This window comes from Cucurbita pepo, unplaced genomic scaffold (genome assembly GCF_057944985.1).
Source record: "Cucurbita pepo subsp. pepo isolate OVF unplaced genomic scaffold, ASM5794498v1 scafford_176, whole genome shotgun sequence".
NCBI lineage: Eukaryota > Viridiplantae > Streptophyta > Magnoliopsida > Cucurbitales > Cucurbitaceae > Cucurbita > Cucurbita pepo.
This window is the reverse complement of record NW_028258074.1, coordinates 22,501-25,000: the sequence shown is the minus strand read 5'-3', so window position 1 is coordinate 25,000 and position 2,500 is coordinate 22,501.

Here is a 2,500-nt window from a genome sequence, read left to right as displayed (position 1 = left end):
CGATCGACTATTCACACCCACTGCAAGCGGGGGTGCAAAATCATCGTAAGAAGCCAAGCCCAAAACGTCGTGCGCGGTCAAGCCATCAACCATCCTCAAGACAACCCTTCGATGCTCAACAAGGCTCATGTCGCACACCTAAAGGCACTTGACACCGCCCCACCGTGCATGTTCTGCCAACACGCCACCTTCAAAACATAGGGCTGGCCCAAGGATGGGCCAGAGGCATCACCACAACGTCACACACTCAACGAGGTTCATCCCGGACACCCGAAGGCACCCAGTTCCACCCCACCTTGCATGTTTCATCATCGTACCAGCCATCAACCATCCTCAAACCAGCCCAAGTTGGAAGGAAACATTCCGTTCTCAACAGGTCTCATGTCGCACGCCCAAAGGCATTTGACACCGCCCCACCGTGCATGTTCTGCTACCACGCAGCCTTCAAAACATAGGGCTGGCCCAAGAAAGGGAGGCATACACCACAACAACGTCCCACACTCAACGAGGTTCATGCCGCACGCCCGAAGGCACCCGGCTCCACCCCACCTTGCATGTTTCATCGTCATACTAGCAACCATCCACAGTTCCTCACACCAGAGATTCCCAATTAGAAGGCAACATCGCAACATTCCGTGCTCAATGAGGCTCGTGTCGCACGCCCAGAGGCACCCGATTCCAACCAGCCGAACATGTTCTGGCACCACCGGCCTTCAAAACATAGGGCTGGCCCAAGGCTGGCAGGCATCACCACAACGTCACACACTCAACGAGGTTCATGTCGCACGCCCGAAGGCACCCGGCTCCACCCCACATTGCATGTTTCATCATCGTGCCAACCATCAACCATCCTCAAGCCAGCCCAAGTTAGAAGGCAACATCGCAACATTTCATTCTCAACAAGGCTCATGTCGCACGCCCAAAGGCACCCGACACTGCCTCACCGTGCAAGTTTCGCCACCGCATCGCCGCCGTCAACCGCCCTCATCCGCCGACCACCACCCCCACGCCCCAAGCATATGCCCATGTGCGGCGCATAGTGCTTGGGGCGTGGGGGTGGCGGAAGATATAGGGGTACCCCCGTGCCCAGCCCATGCAGACTAGTCACCCCCCTATATAGTACATTTTGAGGCATTTTTGGTCTGCCAGGCCTAGATACGATTTTTCTGAGCCATCATACGGTCAAATATCTCAAGTTTTAGATTGTTTTTTTCCATGAACTCGATTGATTCATGAATGGGACATTGTAATGGATCTAGAAATCAAGTTTCATAATTTTTCAACCAACCAATTTTTTTTAATGAATTTTTAAATATTAAATAATAAGAAATTAGAAAAAATAGCTAGAGCCGTCAAAAAAATCTGAAATTTTGTGGGAATCATTCTTTCATGTTGCTTAGCTCCCAGAAAAAAAATTACAAAAAAACAACAACTCCACATGTAATTTCACAATTAATGGGTGATGGATGGGGCGTGGGCGGGGCAGGGCGGGGCGCGCGCGCGCGAGAGAAGGCGGGCGGGGCGGGGCTGGGCGGGGCGCGCGCGCGAGAGAAGGCGGGCGGGGCGGGGATGGGCGGGGCGCGCGCGCGGGAGCACGCGGGCGGGGCTGGGCGGGGCGCGCGCGCGGGAGCACGCGGGCGGGGCTGGGCGGGGCGCGCGCGCGGGAGCACGCGGGCGGGGCTGGGCGGGGCGCGCGCGGGAGCACGCGGGCGGGGCTGGGCGGGGCGCGCGCGCGGGAGCATGCGGGCGGGGCTGGGCGAGGCGCGCGCGCGCGGGACAACGTGGACGGGGCGGGGCTGGGCGCGCGCAGGCGGGAGCACGCGGGCGAGGCGGGGCGGGGGGCGCGCGCACGCGGGAACACGCAGGTGGGGCAGGGCGGGCGAGCACGCAGGACCATTCCGACACCACCTCACCGTGGGCATTCCGCCACCATCAATCGGCCTCGACCTCCGACCACCACCCCCGTGCCCCAAGCATATGCCCATGTGCGGCACATAGTGCTTGGGGCGTGGGGGTGGCGGAAGATATAGGGGTACCCCCGTGCCCAGCCCATGCAGACTAGTCACCCCCCTATATAGTACATTTTGAGGCATTTTTGGTCTGCCAGGCCTAGATACGATTTTTCCGAACGGTCATACAGTCAAATATCTCAAGTTTTATATTGTTTTTTTTCCGTGAGCTGGATTGATTCATTAATGGGACATTCTAAAGAGTTTAAAAATCAAGTTTCATAATTTTTCAACCAACCAATTTTTTTTAATGAATTTTTAAATATTAAATAATAAGAAATTAGAAAAAATAGTTATAGTTGTCGAAAAAATCTGAAATTTTGCGGGCATAATTCTTTCAAGTTGCTTAGCTCCCAGAAAAAAAAAATAATAATAAAACAACCACTACACACGTATTTTGACAATTAAATGGGTGATGGGTGTAAAAACAAGGTCATGGTGGGCGTCTTGGTCTAATGTACCTACTCTTGTATCAAAACTCTTCATTTCAT